General features: G+C 39.4%; 1 protein-coding gene across 7 annotated transcripts in view; it reads left to right on the forward strand.

The window, feature by feature from the left end:
* Positions 1 to 16,013, forward strand: part of DGKI (diacylglycerol kinase iota) — a 435,956-nt gene that overhangs the window by 370,656 nt on the left and 49,287 nt on the right. The gene's annotated exons all lie outside the window — the stretch shown is intronic.

Below are 16,013 nucleotides of genomic sequence, written 5' to 3' on the forward strand. Positions count from 1 at the left end.
CTCTCCAAAGTAGAGAAACTGCTTGCTTGGAATCCAGGGAGACGGCGACCACATTTTCCCTTTTCCTAACTTCTCCGGCTCTTGTGCTAATCATCAAGCATAAGAACACTAACAACAAAAATTGCCTCACAATTTTCTCCAATTCTCTCTTTGATGTTAGTCTTACTCCATAAACCCCTTGGAATCTCCTTAAAAGTGGGATAAAATGTTGTCAGTTCTGTATCTCTCACACTTCCTGAAATGGAGTTAAGTTTATAGCTGTGGTTGATATTCACACATGGAATTATTTATTCTCCAAGATAGAGTCTGGGGAGCCCACTTTCACTTCTTGTTCTCACTATTACTGTAATATATTTGTGTTAATTCATCATTTTCTCATAGAGCTCATTTATGATTTTGTGTTGTTTCTAATATATTACTCAGAAACTGTCCTGCCCTTGGACACAGAAGCGTGGGGAGGAGACAGACACTTTTCAGATTCTGTCTCTCATGCCAGTGTCTTGAACATGAATCCCCTCTTCTGAGAAGGGGGTGAAACGGGAGATGTTGATAGGAAAATTTCTGGAATATATTGTAGTTATCTTCAGAAGTGCCAAAGCACTGTCCAAACCTCACCTCTTTTTTTTCCTCTTCCATTTTCTAAAGCTGGATTCAGAAGTTCTTATATTTTTTTAAACTTTAGTGATTTGAGAGAGAGAGAGAGAAAGAGAGAGAGAGAGAGAGAGAGAGTGCATGGGAGGGGCAGGGAGAAGGAGAGAGAGAGAGAGAGAGAGAGAGAGAGAGAGAGAGAGAGAGAGAGAATCCCAAGCAGGCTCTGCACTGTCAGTGCAGAGAACACCATGGGGCTCGAACTCACAAACTGTGGGATCATGACCTGAGCCAAAATCAGGAGTTAGATGCTTAACCAACTGAACCACCCAGACACCCCCAGAAGTCCTTATTTAATGAAAGTAAAATTAGTTGTGGGTAAGCCTTTGCTTAGTTACCATGGCCCCACAAGGTAGATATTGCGTATCCTAAGTATTGTAATATGTGTGATGGCCTTTTCTGTAAGTTTCTTGTGTTACCACTAAATGTAGCACTCACGTGATTTGCCTTCTGAGCCCAGAACTTCATTTCAATTTACGCTTAAAAAAAAAAAAAAGTCCACATTCACAAAACTCCTGGTTGATCATGCCTCAACAGGACCTGTTGGTCAGCATTTCCCAAGTCACTAAGCTTTAAGAGCCAGCGGCATGCTAATGGTCTCTCCCTGCTGATACTTCCTATTGGCTCTCTGCAGGTGTATCTTCCTTGGTTTGAGTTCAGAGTAACACGCCTTTTCTATTCCTTTATTCCCCCCCTCCACCTTTTTTAGGAATTAAGCAGGCAACTATATTGCAAAAACTCATTTCTAACGTGAAGTATCACCTCTTTTGTAACCGCACGGCTGCACTGTGTCTATTACACAATTAGCTGCACTGTGTCTATTACACAATTAGTTTCATGTTTTCAAAACACTGACATGCTTCCTAGGCATGTTCATAGTTTAGGTAATAAAAAGTGTGATAGTCAAGTTTTCATGTTGAATGAACTTGGTCAGTATTGGTTTCGTCAACACTACCTCTTTCATCTGTTTCTTCCCTTTGTCCACTGCCCACTTTTGCCCATTCGCCCTCTTCTTTACCAGTGGATTTCAAAAACCTTTCCCATCATTTTGTTGCAGTTCTTAGGGATGAACATGAGGTGGCAGTACAATTTCAAGCTCAAAGGGTACTTAGGGGCTTCCTGCTCAGCAAACTGATTGTGGAGGGTGGATAAGAGAAATCGAATTGTACAAGCCAGTGGTGAAACAGTGATATTAAAAAAAAAAAAAAAAAAAAAAAAAAAGCCAACTAAATACAGGAGCTTAAAAAAAAACAGAAGAGATTTTAAGAATTGCTCATGTGGGGATCATCAGGTATATAGTTGAGCAGGAGAGTCTCAAAGAATAAGAAGTTAGGAGCCTGAAGGGAATTAAGGAAATTCACATCAAATGAAGAACTTACCAAACAGCCTTTATTATTTAAGTTCTGGGTCTTATTTCTTTACCTCCACACAATTATCCATCTCTCTCTACTTCCTTGGAGTATGCTCTTTCCTCAGGCCTTCGCTCTGTGGTGAATGTTACCTTTGAGGCTATTTGGCATTCCCTGAATGGGTTTGTGACCACTTGAATAGAGAATGTATTTGTCTTTCTCATCTCAATGCCACTTTGTATGGTTGCTGTAACTTTCATCTCTCTGGCTCTCGTTCTCTGTAGCTCTTTTTTACTGTATGTGCTTTGTTCATTGTCTTCATAGCAATATTCATAATTAGAGGAAAGAAAAGCAAACAGAGAGAGGATTGTATGGTTGATGGAAATTCTCAGTGCCAAGGGATTTCAGTTCTGTTTTACCTAGTTAGGGATGCTTTCGTGCTAGAATAATGGCCATGGAGTGGTCACCTAGATCTGTGATCTCACTATTTCTCCCTCAAACTCTCAAAATGATGTCCTAGGCTAGACATAATAGTCCTCTAGGCAGTGCGTATCCTTGAGGGAAGCTCAAGGGAAAAAAGCCGTTGCCAGAGATGATAATCTATAGCCATGCTTTCAAATCACATTAAATCATCCCTTTGTTTACTTAAATGAAAATTCTTTGTCTACCAACAGTTTCAGGAAATAAATTGAATTTGTGTATCCTCATGACTTCAAGGTAAAACAAAGGAAAAATAAAACAGAGTTTCTGCAGCATTGGTGTAGACTCTTGAAATGTGTCTGGAAGGGATGTCCAGCTGGGAAACCAGCTTCCATTTGGGCTACTTCTTGGGAGTTTGTTAACCGACATATAGCAGTGATAGTTTAGGCAGGGAACAGCATCCAGCCCAGGGAACTTTGCCCAAGCCTGAATGCTGCTGATGCTCTGCACTTGGAACAACAGCATTAATTAGCACATGATGAGAGGCTGTGTCAAAGAAAGATGGGATTCTACCAAAATGTGAGAAAGGTGGATGAGATAAGCCCTGGGTAGGATCAGCGCTGTCGTGAGAAGGAAAGAGAAATAAAAGTAGAATGATGAAAGGGAGAGGGGAAGAACATTCAGAATTGACATAAATAGCTACAAACCAGAGTCCTCTATTTTCTCTTCCTCTTCCTGAGTAGGATGGATGGTCACCTTTGCTTATTGAAAGTGGTATTTTTGCTGTGGTCCTCCTGTCTAAAGCTGGAGGGTAAAGAGGGAAGGCAGACAGAAAAAGGAACATTGATAAAATACTCATAGAGAGAGTTGCTTTCAATATGTGGAAATGGGCTGCCTTCCTGTAGTGCACCAAGTGGACTGTAGAGGTCGCATAGCTTCTGGCTCACCTTACCACCTCGTTTGCTTTCTATCATCATTCCGTGTTAGTAAGCAGGAAATAAAGGGGCCCTGGCTCTTCTGGCCAGGTCTATGAGTTGGTATGAGTATTTCAGATTTTCCCTCCCCCATCCACAATTATAGAAATATTCTGTTGCTCAGTATTTTCAGAATATGGATCTCTGCTTTTGTGTCTGTTCAGACTTAGTTCTTATACCTGTCCTGTATGTTTATTCCAACTTCATCTCTATGTGGTAACCTCTTTCCTTGGCCTAGCCTCTATCAGGTGGTGGTTTAGAAATGCTAAGTAGAGGGTGTATGGATTGGGGATACTGGGAAGGGAAATTGACATTTATTTATGAGTGATTCTCTCCAAAAAGTAATGGACCCATGCAGATGGGTCCCCAGTATTCATTTAATCTGTCTTTAAGAAAAATTTTATCTAAACTGGACAATCTATGGATCTCCTACCCTCCTCCTAGGAAGGAAATGATACAGACATTCTAAGAAGGGCCAAGTAGGAAAGCCATGGATGCTATTGAATTAAAGCCATGAGATGAAAAGAAAACAAAATACTGTATAGAGGCTTTAAAAATAGAGTCAGGATAGTATTATTCAAATAAAAAGATATAGTATTAGGATGAGCTTGCAGGTTTAGAGCATTTCATGAAGGTTGCCAAGAAAATGCGTTCTTCAACGTTTATTTATTTTTGGGACAGAGAGAAACAGAGCATGAATGGGGGAGGGGCAGAGAGAGAGGGAGACACAGAATCGGAAACAGGCTCCAGGCTCTGAGCCATCAGCCCAGAGCCTGACGCGGGGCTCGAACTCACGGACCGCGAGATCGTGACCTGGCTGAAGTCGGACGCTTAACCGACTGCGCCACCCAGGCACCCCGAAAATGCGTTCTTCTAAGATGTCTTGCAAAGCATCATACCATATCCCACAGGCTGAAATAGTCGTGATGTTCATCATCTCAGTTCCAGATTTATGATTAAAAACAATAAAACATCACAAGAGAAGTGTAGTACTTCTTAAAGACTTTTGCCTTGATAAATATATTACTCTTTGGCTCTTATGTGTTACATTGCTGGTTGAAGACTGCACATTTTTCAGTGTCTTTAAGCCTTGTAATTGATCTACTTGAAAGATTAGAGGTCTTAAAAGGAAACTTGCTGATGGAAGGAAATCTAAATAACTATCTTTGATTTTCTTGAGATTCCTAGTGTCTTGGTGGCTGACAATAGGATCTACAAGCTGTGCTCTTCAGTACAGTAGCAACTAGCCAATGCGTGCCTGACGTCTCATTCCTTCAGGTTCTTTATATGTACATTCATTATCCTGATAAAATTATTTATTCCAAAATGTTATAGCTGTGTATCGTTTTGGGTTTTCAGACTTGGAAACACTCCTATTCTGAAGGAGAACAAACTCACTCCATTGAGGCCTTGGGGACAGTGCCTGAGGCCGACTGCCACAAACACAGATTTTGTTTTTTAAGTTTATTGTTTTATTTTACAAAGTCAAGTGACCTTTGCTCTGGGATCCATAATGTGTCAGTGCTGGTTTCAGTAGAAAATAATATTTTCATTTTTACCAGGTAAATTACATAATCCCCCATCTAAAAGTAGTGTGTTGTTTTGCCTGGGACTTCCCTTATTTTCAAGTTCCCGTGTATATCCTAGTTTGAGAAGTATTGCCTTCATTTAAAAGGAGAGAAAAGTATGAATATTCTACTTAGCAGGGTTAACATTGGGAAGAGAACTTTTATCAGCAAATCCGCAAATTGAAATTCATAGTGAAAGTAGATGTAATTCTTGGAAGTTAGCCATGGAGTAGGAGGATCCTAGGCTTGCCTTGTCCCCTGATTACAAGTAGGTAGATATCAGTTATCCTAAATACCCCAGAAATTGACCTGAAGAATGGCAGAACAAACTCCAAAACTAAAGGTAGAGAAGAGGCCACGTCAAAGAAGGTAGGAAGTGCAGAGACATGGTTTGGGAAATAAACATGTGGCTGCTGTGGAAAGGAGGGAGCCATAGTCATGCAGAAGGGCAAGAGACAGATTAACACACAGGGGGAGCGCATGGGGAAAACAAATTCCCATAGCAATTGGCTTGGGAAGCAAGGGGAACCAAATTTCATGAGTTCTTGCAACCAGCATGCTGGTCTTAAAGCCTGCAGTTTTAAAGATCAACAGGCTTGGCTGGGGTGGAGCCTAGAGAGCATTGCACTGCTCTTGGAGAAAAGGCAAAGCAAACAGCCCACAGACATACAGCATGGAAACAGCAATCAGAAGACCACCTGGGGCACACAATGGGGAGGTTATTCGCTCATCTTGGAGCATGTCCCAGAGGGACAGCATTCATGGAGAGATACCTCTGGGAACAAAAGAACTGCCCAGTCCCATTTCCCTCCCTCTCCCCTCAGCATAAGTGCAGGGCCACCTGCGGGAACCAGCACAGGACTGACACTCACTACTTAACTTGCTTACATCAAGCCCCACCTGCTGGTGGAACCACACCTCCCAGTCACACTTACCTCAGTGCCAGCCCAGAGGGGACCCCTCCCCCAAGTGCCTAAGCCCCTACTCACACTCTCTCCCAGCATGGGAGTTTTATAGAGCCTCAGTTTGGGCAGCAGTGGTGACAATTCTCATTTCATAAACAGATCAGAGCAAACCTAGTTAAAACACATCACATTCAGGCCAGGGACCAAACACTGCTCACAACAGACAAAGAGAGCCTCTGCAGATGACTGGCCTGAAGGATGAAGGACCAAGACAAAACAGCAGAGCACATACAGCACATATTAGAGATACTCCTAGAAGCTCCAGGCCCTGGGACACAGGGAACCCTATATGGCAGGGCACTACAGGACCTCTTCTCTATAAGGCCATTACCCTCAAGAATAGGATATATAGGTGACTTTCCTAATACAGAGAAACAAGCACAGAGACTTAGACAAATAAGAAGACAGATAAATTTATCCCAAATGAAAGAACAGGACAAAGCCACAGCCAGGCATCTAGGTGAAATAGATATAAGTGACATACCTGATAGAGTATTTAAAGCATTGATCATAAGGATACTCACTGGACTTGAGAAAAGAGTGGAAGATATGAGTGAGACCCTTAACACAGAGATAAAGAGTAACATAGCAGAGATAAAGGTTCAATAAATGAAATGAGAAACATGCTTGATGGAATAAACAGCAGACTGGAAGAAGCAGAGGAATGAATTAACTAGAAGACAAATTAATGGAAAGCAATCAAGTTGAACAAAGAGAGAGCAAAGAATTACGCAAAACAAGAATAGTCTTAGGGAACTCAACGACTCTCATCAAACATAATGACATTCACATTATAGGAGTCCCAGAAGAGCAAGAGAGAAAGGGGGGGGGCATAAAATATATTTGGAGAAATAAAAGCTGAAAACTTTCATTAATCTGGGGAAAGAAACAGATACCCAGATCCAGGAGGCACAGAGAACTTGCATCAGAATCAACAAAAGCAGATAGACACCAAGACAAGTTGTAATTGGCAAAATATAGTGATAAGAAAAAATTTTTGAAGCAGCAAAACAAAAGAAGACAGTAACTTACAAGGCAAAACCCATAAGGCTAGCAGGGGATTTTTCGGAAGAAACTTTCCAAGTCAGAAGGGAGTGGCACTATATAGTCAAAGTGCTGGATGGGAAAAATCTGCAACCAAGAATACTGTATCCAGCAAGGCTATATCATTCAGAATAGATGGAGAAATAAAGCGTTTCCTAGATAAACAAAAACAAAAGGAGTGCAAGACTGCTGAACCAGCCCTGCAAGAAATATTAAAGGGGATTCTTGGAGTGGAAAGGAGAGACCAAAAGTGACAGGATAAAGTTAGGAAACTGAAGGACTAAAAATGAATATTTATGTAAAAAATCAGTCAAGGAACTCACAAAATAAAAGATGTAAAATATAACAACATATACCTGAAACATGGGGAGGAGAAGAGTAAAGAATGGGTTCAAACTTACACTACCATCAACTTAATATAAACAGTCATATGCAGAGGAGGTTATGTACAAACCTAATGGTAACCACATACTAATAAATATGCAAAGAATAAAGAGAAAGAATTCTAAGTATATCACTAAAGAAAGTCAGCAAAACATGAAAGACAAGAAAGGATAGGAGAAAATCTTCAGAAACAACGACAAAACAAATAGTAAAATGACAATAAATACATAGCAGTCAGTAATTACTTTGAATGTAAATGAACTAAATGTTCCAATCAAAAGACATAGGGTGTCAGAATGGATTAAAAAAAAAACAAGACCCATCTATATGCTGCTTACAAGACACTCATTTTAAACCTAAAGACACCTGCAGATTGAAAGTGAGGGGATGGAGAAAATCTGTCATGCTAATGGAGGTCAAAAGAAAGCTGGAGTAGCAATACTTACACTGGACAAAATAGACTTTAAAACAATGACTACAACAAGGGACAAAAGGACACTGTATAATAATGAGAGAACAATCAACAAGAAGATATAACAATTGTAAATATTTGTGCACCCAACAAAGATGCACCCAAATACATAAAACAGCTAATAACAAACACAAATGAACTAATTGATAATAATACAGTAATAGTATGGGACTTTAATACCCCACTTACATCAATGGACAGATTATTTAAGCAGAAAATAAACAAGGAAACAATGACTTTTTAAAAAGTTTATTTGTTTATTCATTTTTGGAGACAGAAAGAGGGAGAAAGAGAGAGAGAATCCCAAGTGGGCTCCTCACTGTCAGTGCAGAGGCTGATGTTGGGCTGGAGCTCATGAACCATTAGATAATGACCTAAGCCAAATTCATGAGTTAGGCACTTAACCAACTGAGCTACTCAGGTGCCCCAGGAAGCAGTGGCTTTGAAGGACATACTGTCCCAGATGGATTTAACAGATCTATTCTGAACTTTCCATCCTAAAACAGAATGCACATTCTTTTCAAGTGTACATGGGACATTCTTCAGAATGGATCACATATTAGCCCATAAAATAAGCCTCAACAAATTCAAGAAGATCAAAGTCATACCATGCATCTTTTCTGACCACAACACTATGAAACTAGAAGTCAACCGCAAGAAAAAAAAATCTGGAAAGACCACAAATACATGGATCAGATAACATGCCACTAAACAATGAATAGGTCAACCAGGAAATAAAAGGAGAAATTAAAAAATACATAGAAACAAGTGAAAACAAAAACATTAGGGTCCGAAACCTTTCTGATGCAAGAAAAGCAGTCATCAGAGGGAAGTTTATAGCAATACAAGAAGCAAGAAAAATCTCAAAATAACCCAACCTTATACCTAAAGGAGCTAGAACAACAACAATAAACAAAACCTAATACTGGCAGGAGGAAGGACATAATAAAGACTAGAGCAGAATTAAATGATATAGAAACTACAAAATAATAGAACAGATTAATAAAACCAGGAGCTGGTTCCTTGAAAAAAAATCAGTAAAATTGATATATCTCTAGGCAGACTTAACCAGAAAAAAAAAAAACAACAACAACAAAGGAGTCAAATAAATAAAATCACAAATGAGAGAGCAGAAAAAACAACCAACACCACAAAAATACTAACCACTTCAAGAGAATATTATGAAAAACTACATGCCAACAAATTGGACAAGTTAGAAGGAATGGATAAATTACGACAAACATATCAGCTACCAAAATGGAAGCAGGAAGAAATAGAAAATTTGACCAGATCAGTAGCCAGCAAAGAAATTGAATTAGTAATCAAAAAGCTCCCAACAAACACAAGTCCAGAGCCCTATGGCTTCATAGGCTAATTCTGCCAAACACTTAAAGATGAGTTAATACCCATTCTTCTAAAACTATTCCAAAAAATAGAAGAGGAAGGAAAACTTCCAAATTTATTCTATGAGGCCAACATTACCCTGATACCTAAACTAAATAAAGACACACTAAAAAGGAGAACTACAGGCCAGTATCCCTGATGAATGTAAACGCAACACTCCTCAACAAAATACTAGCAAATACAAACCAACAATATATTAAAAAAAATCATCTACCATGATCAAGTGGGATTTATCCCTAGGTTGACAGGATGGTTCAGTATTCACAAATCAACCAACATGATACATCACATCAATCAGAGAAAGGATAAAAACCAGGTGATCTTTTCAGTAGATGCAGAAAAAAACATTTGACAAAGTACAACATCCATTCATGATAGAAGACCTCAACAAAGTAGGTTTAGAGGCAACACACCTCAACATTACAAAGGCTATGTATGAAAAACCCACAGCTTACATCATCCTTCATAGGGAAAAATGAAGAGCTTTTCCCCTAAGGTCAGGAACAAAACAAATTTATCCATTCTCACCACTTTTATTCAACATAGTACTGGACGTCCTAGCAATCAGACAGCAAAAAGAAATAAAAGGCATCCAAATTGGCAAGGAAGAAGTAAAACTTTCACTATTTGCAGATGACATTATGCTATATATAAAAAATTTGAAAGACGCCACCAAAAAGTTGCTAGAACTGATAAGCAAATTAAAGTTGCAGGATACAAAATCAACGTACAGAATTCTATTGCATTTTTATGCGCCAATAATGAGGCATCAGAAAGAGAAATTTTGAAAACAATCCCATTTACAGTTGCACCAAAAATAATAAGATACCTAGGAATAAACCTAACCAAAGAGGTCAAAGACTTGTAGTCCGAAAACCATAAAACACTGATGAAAGAAACTGAAGATGATGCAAAGAAATGGAAAGACATTTCATGGTCATGGATTGGAAGAATAAATATTGTTAAAATGTCTATACTATTCAAAGAAATCTACAAATTTAATGCAATCCCTATCAAAATACCAATAGCATTTTTCACAGAGTTAGAACAAAGAATTCAAAAATTTGTATGGAACCACAAAAGACATTGAATGGCCAAAGCAGTCTTGACCAAGAAAGGCAAAGCTGGAGCCATCACAATTCCATACTTCAATATATTACAAAGCTGTAGTAATCAAAACAGAGTATGGCAGCGAAACAAAAAATAGACACATAGATCAGTGAAACAGAATAGAAAATCTAGAAATAAACCCACAACTATATTGTCAAATAATCTTCAAGAAAGCAGGAAATAATATTCAGCAAGATAAAGGCAATCTCTTCAACAAATGATGTTTACACAACTGGACAGTAACATGCAAAAGAAAGAAACTGGACCACTTTCTTACAGCATATGCAAAAATAAGTCCAAAATGAATTAAGGACCTAAATGTGAGACCTGATACCATAAAAATCCTAGAAAAGAGCAAAGGCAGTTACTTCTCTGACATTGTCTGTAGCAACATTTTTCTAGATGGTTCTCCTGAGCAAGGGAAACAAACGCAAAAATAAACTATTGGGACTACATCAAAATGAAAATCTTCTGCACAGAGAAGGAATCACTCAACAAAACTAAAAAGCAAACTACTGAATGGAAGAAGATATTTGCAAATGACATTCCAATAAAGGGTTAGTTACACAAAATACATAAAGAACTTACACAACTCAACACCCAAAAAATAAAAAGCAGACACTTCTCCAGTGAAGACTTACAAAGGGCCAACAGACATGTGAAAAGATGTTTATCATCACTTACCATCAGTTATGATGCAAATCATAACTATGATGAGATATCACCTCACACCTGTCAGAATGGCTAAAATCAACAACACAAGAAACAACAATTGTTGGTGAGGACATAGAGAAAAAGGACCCCTTGTGCATTTTTGTTAGGAATGCAAACTGGTGCAGCCACTGTGGAAAACAGTACAGAGGTTTCCTCAAAAAGTTAAAAATAGAACTATCCTACAGTTCAGCAATCACACTACCAGATATTTACCCAAAGAATACAAAAACACTCATTCAAAAGGATATATGCACCTCTGTGTTTACTGCAGCATTATTTATAATAGCCAAACTTAGGAAGCAGCCCAAGTGTCCATCGATTCATCATCGGTGGATAAAGATGTAATGTATATATACAATGGAATATTGTTCAATCATAGAAAAGGATGAAATCTTGCCATTTGCAATGACATGGATGGAGCTAGAGAGAATAAAGCTAAGCAAAATAAGCTAGTCAGAGAAAGACAAATATCACATGATTTCACTCATGTGGAAGTTAAGACACAAGATAAGCAAAGAGAAAATAAAAGAGAGAAAGAGGGAAAGTGACAAATCAAGAAACAGACTCCTAACTATAGAGAACAAATTGATGGTTACCAGCGTGGAGGTGGGGGGGGGGTTAAATAGGTGATTGGTATTAAGGAGGGCACTTGTTATGATGAGCATGGTGTATTGTATGGAAGTGTTGAATCACTATATAGTATGCCTGAAACTAATATAACACTGTATGTTAACTAACTGGGATTAAAATAAAAACTTTAAAAAGCCAGAAAAAATTTACAGAAAAATAAAGTGAAAAACAGCAAGACACTTCCACAAAGCAGATACTTGAATGGGTGAATAAGTGAATAGATTATATCTTAATATATATTTTAGTTATTAGTCACCTTTCAACCTCTTTTTAATATTCCTCTCCCAGTGCAGTGGTGACACAGTGGAAAGAACCCTCAAGCTTTTCCTCAAGAGTTTTCAAAAACTCTGGACCAACTTTTGCTCTTTTCTTCTGCTGTGGTACTAGGACTGTTTCATAATTATTGTGTTTCTTATGTTTCTGTTTGTGGAGGCCCTATTCCATCCTTTATTCCTTCCTTCCCCTGCTCCCTCCTTCCCTTTTTCCATTTCTGAATTTCATAGAAATCTGTTAACAGCTGTCACGTGCCCCCATCATTATCTTTTTAGTGCACTCCCACCTTCAGTTCTGTTTGTCAGCAGATCCTTATTCTAATTTCTTATTGGAGTATTTTCTTGTGGATATCATGCTGGTTCCTTTTTACTTATTACTCATATTTGTACTGGAGGAGTTCTTTTTGGAACCACTAGTTTGGAACACATAATTAGGGATAGTGGGTCAGTGTGTTTCTGGAAACTTGACTCTGGGTCTGTTTTCAACTTCTTCTTCTTCTTCTTTTTTTTTTTTTTTTTTGTTAGCAACAATACCCTATGGAGTTCCATTCTACTTTTAGCTAGCAAGACATCTGGCTCAGAGCGGAGGGCTTTCTGCCAGCTTTTGTGGTACATTGTATAACTTATATCATTTAAGTGATCTGAGATCAAAATACTCTTTCCCTGTCTCCCTGAAACTTGGTCCAATTTTTACTGTACTTGGTAGCTCTTCTTTATAGATGATTTTGGTTTATAGGCATCTTCTAGTTTAGTCAAAGATAATGTTTCCTTTTGTTTCTCCTTCTCCCTGTTATTTTTCATGAATTTCAAAAAGAAGAACAGGTGGTTTGCAATAATAGTTTTTAACGTCTTCTGCCTTTATTCTTACATTTTCGTTCTACACTGTGCACCCTGCCTGGTCAGAAGCACAAATGGGAATGTGTGACTTCCTGCTTCAGAACCTTCATTTAGCTTAGAAGGTTAAATTACCAACACTTTGAAATGGGCCGTCAGGCCCTGTATGTAACAGCCCCTGCCTTTTCTGTCTCTAGTCCCAGCCAATTACTCCTTTACATTTTAGCAACACGGAGTTACTTGCCTGTCTGATAGCATATTATGAAATTTCCTGTCTGAATTCCTTCTCATATGCCTGGTGTTTCTGCCTAGGCTTCTTCTCCTTTCTTACTTACCTAACAAGCTTCTGCTTCTCCTTCCAAGCCTGGCTTACATGGTCCTTGCTTGTTGAAAGACCTTACTATTTTGGGACAGAATGGGTCTCTCTCCCATGCTCCCTCTTTACTTTGTACATGTTTTGATGATTATACTGTTTTCACTGTAGTCGGGTGTTTACATATTTTTCTCCTTCACTAGGTTGAATTCCTTGAAATTGGTATCTTGTTCATCTTTATATCCCTGTCACAAGGCACAGGGCTTGGTACCTAATAGGGGCTCAAATAATAATTACCATTTAGGTTTGGGTTATTATAAGTAGAAAGATTGAAAATAGGAGGGAGATTTTAAAGTCCAGGACTTGAGTTCTTGTTTTTATTATTTTACTTTGCTGAATTTGAATGAAATATTAATAAAATGTTTAAAAAAAGGGGGGGTGCCTGGGTGGCTCAGTCTGTTAAGCGTCCGACTCCGGCTCAGGTCATGATCTCACGGTTCACGAGTTCGAGCCCTGCGTCAGGCTCTGTGCTGACAGCTCAGAACCTGGAGCCTGCTTCGAAATCTGTGTCTCCCTCTGTCTCTGTCCTACCTCCACTAGTACTCTGCTTCTCTCTCTCTCTCAAAAACAAACAAAGCATTAAATTTTTTTTAATGTAAAAAGAACCTCACAAAACAAAACTAAGCAAAATCAAGTGCAGATACTCTGTGGACTGTAATAAAAGACTAGTACTGAGGAAAGAGGTGAGGAAGACCCGAAATCCTGGAGTTATTTGAATGCTAGTCCTACTTTGCATTATATGAGCAGATGCTATCTCCAGGATAAAGTGTATCTGGAGGAGAAACGAACAGTCTGCAACCCAGCCACAAGTCTTGCAGGTGCAGTGGGAGGGAAACGCAGTGAGCTTTCCCGCATTCCTCAGTTGTCAGGTTGAGGAAGATTATCTGTTCCTGGGGCTCAACCTCTCTGTTTTAAAAATAACTACTTATATTGCTGATTTCATGAATTTCCCTCTCTCCTAAGTTCTGTAAAACTTTTTATGCCCATTTCCAGCAATAATGGATGATGTGCATGTCTCAGTAGTATAATTTAGTGACTCGTTAAGAGTGAAAGGTGAAATACTGAGTGAGGATTGAAATACTCCATATGTCTTAAAATTCCACAAATCCAGGCATGTGGGAGACATTCAGCACAGAAAACTCAACATGACTAATCCTTAGAAAACACTCTGAAATTGATAGTTCTTCCCCACTGCCTGGACATACCGCAGAATGCATCCCCTTGGGACTTGAACGAAGCCATCTGGAATTTTTCAGATTTAATATTAGTGCTTTGCCTTCACAGAAAGGCATTGAAAGCTCTGCTTTGCAAGCCTTCCACCTGAGGCATTTAGTCGTCTGTTGGCGTGGATTTTTCTTTGTTCCTATAGCGCTGTGAGAAATTAATTGCAAACAATCCAAGATGTGTTTTTGCTTAATTCCCGTCACAAAACACCGGGGCTGAAGATGTTACCTTGTTGCTGGCTCTTTTTGATGCCCTAGAAATCGTAAGAAATTATCTTATTTCAAATACATGCTTCTCGGTAGACTCAACTTCCAATCCCATTCAGCTCTATTCAGCTCTATTCAGCACTCTCTCCCCGCTGTGTTTTTCCTAATCGTTAAGGCAGATTGTGGGTCTCTTTTGCTGGGTGCATTGGATGTCTTTTGGCTCTTCGAGTGCTCACATTATCCCCATTCCAGAGCTTGGAGCTTGTCTCCTCCATAGGCCCTTCCCTCATGGCTGGCCTAGGAGCTGGCAAACCCATCTGGCAGACAGTTTGCAGGGGACATGATGGTTTTTTGAGGAGCTCCATAATGTGTCTGAGTCTAAACACCAGTGTGGTGGGGCTGACATTAATTCAATTCAACACATTTCAGTCAGGGGCCTATTCTATACTAAGTAAGACATGGTCCTATTTTTCTTTTTGCTCACAACTCAGTGGGGAAGACTAGTGTGTGGATGGTATAAAATAGGGCACTTCCAAGAAGAGCATAGATTGTCTTCCCCTGGGGAGACCAGTGGCATTTCTCAGGCAGCGAACTCTGCGGGGGACTGGCCTGGGGGAGGGGGGTAGCCTGTAGCAGGTTCCCTTTCAGTGCTCCCTGTGTCCATGACCCCGATGTCAGGTTTTCCCCCTACCAAATCTGGGGACCCTCTATTGTTTTCACATGCAGAAGTTTACTTGACAAGACAGGTAAGGTTGAAATGATTTACCATGTTGCCCCTAACAGAAATCGAAGGCTTTCTCACCATGACTGCTGTGTCTTTATACTTTACTGATCACTCATATAATGAACAGGAATGTTAACAATCAGTAGATAAAGTACAGCATTATCAAGCGTCCCAAAGTAGCTAAAACCTTCCTTCCACCTCTGTGCATCCGCCAGATCATTCTTGTCCCAACATTTGTCATCATGTCTTATAAATACTAGTTATATTACTGGGTAGATTACCAAACTCTCGTGCTAGCCTTTGGTCCCCTCCATGCTACAGATTCCAGCAGGCTGGTCATTTAGAAGAGAGGGTGCTTCCCGGCATTTCCCTTCAAAATTCCGTGAAAACAGAATTGTGTGTCTCACTTTATCCTATGAAAAGGACGAGCTGGTGGAGTCAAGACTGTCTTTTAAGCCCGAGGGGAATTCATCTTCAGGGTTGTGTCTGTACCGTTCAGAGCAACTCAATGAGTAGTGAGCTGCGGAAGAAAGAAGGATGTTTATTGTGAAGGGCTCGATAAGATGCTTCATCGGTGCCTTCCTCAAATGGTGTGGAAAAGTCATAAAAGGCATTGATTTATAAAAGCTCTATGGGACCCCAGTGGTTTCCCTCTTGCCTCAAACTGGTTCTTCCGGGTTTAGAACTACGAGTCTGGC

This window comes from Acinonyx jubatus, chromosome A2 (assembly GCF_027475565.1).
Source record: "Acinonyx jubatus isolate Ajub_Pintada_27869175 chromosome A2, VMU_Ajub_asm_v1.0, whole genome shotgun sequence".
In the NCBI taxonomy this organism is placed as follows: Eukaryota; Metazoa; Chordata; class Mammalia; order Carnivora; family Felidae; genus Acinonyx; species Acinonyx jubatus.